Below are 1223 nucleotides of genomic sequence, written 5' to 3'. Positions count from 1 at the left end.
AAGAATTTATGAGAAATTGTAACAAAAGAATTTTGCTCGACAATTTTTCCAAAAACTTGCTTCACTCTCATTTTTCAATTGCTAGAAATTAAGTGGATGCAAAGTTACGAATACGATCTTTCACTCAATTCCTTCACGCTTCGATAGCAAAATTTCATAGTAAGCATGACTTACGCCATTCTTATTCTAATCGCGCGGAGCAGATGGCCGATCTCGTGCACGTCCAGGCGATTTAAACCCTCTTCTTTTTAATTATCGCTTCTTGATGGACGTCATGTGAGGCGCCGCGCTGAAGCCGCGCGATGCGCAGTCCGATAATGCTCAGGTATAATGTGTAATAAATCACGAGGGGGTGATCTTCGTACAACGTGTGATATATCGTGCTTATTATAACAGATGTTCGACACGATCTTCATTACGAGACAAGTGCAATGTAAAAGAAAATTCCGATTTTATTCTGTCATATTCTGTCTCAAGGCCACGAACGATCTTTGCTATGTCATTTTCGGTTTTTATGATCCACAAACTATTTAAATCTCTTATACATAGATCGAAGCAATGAATCTATGTTATTAGGACAATTCATAAACAAATATAGGACTTTGCATGCGCTCGCGGTAGCATAATTATTTTTTACGATTAAAAATAATTTTTGTTGAGATCAAAATAATTATTAGAGATATAATAATTTTTTGCTTTCCATATATGCAAAATATACTTTACGATACCTACTATGAAATTCGATAAGGAGTAAAGAAAAGCTAAAAAAAAATATTAAACAAGACATCTGTCACTTTACATCAGCCGCTCAAGGCTAATAATGCCATTTCTATTTAATATTTACGCGGATTTACGCTAAATATGATTTTATTCGATGGAAACGGAGATGATGGAAAGTTCGAGGTTAACAAGGCACGAGGCTCGGACAGCTGCATTTAGCGTTGCATGGTTGAGAATAACGACGCCGCGGGCATCTCGCGCGTATTCGTTCACCAAGTGCACTTCATCGACTTAGAATCGTTTGCGTGCACAACGCATCGCTCTTACAATCACGACCTTTAAGGGTCGGCTATTAATTTGCTGCCAATGATACTAAAAATGAAAAGAACATTCGGTCGCGAATATCCCAACTTGAAACCGTCTCGGTACTTTGGTTGGTCGAACCTTCCTACAGGATGATACATGCCTATCAAACTCTCTCTCTCTCTCTCTCTCTCTCTCTC

Source organism: Wasmannia auropunctata, unplaced genomic scaffold (assembly GCF_000956235.1).
Source record: "Wasmannia auropunctata unplaced genomic scaffold, wasmannia.A_1.0 LD335254.1, whole genome shotgun sequence".
In the NCBI taxonomy this organism is placed as follows: domain Eukaryota; kingdom Metazoa; phylum Arthropoda; class Insecta; order Hymenoptera; family Formicidae; genus Wasmannia; species Wasmannia auropunctata.
This window is presented reverse-complemented; position numbering follows the sequence as displayed.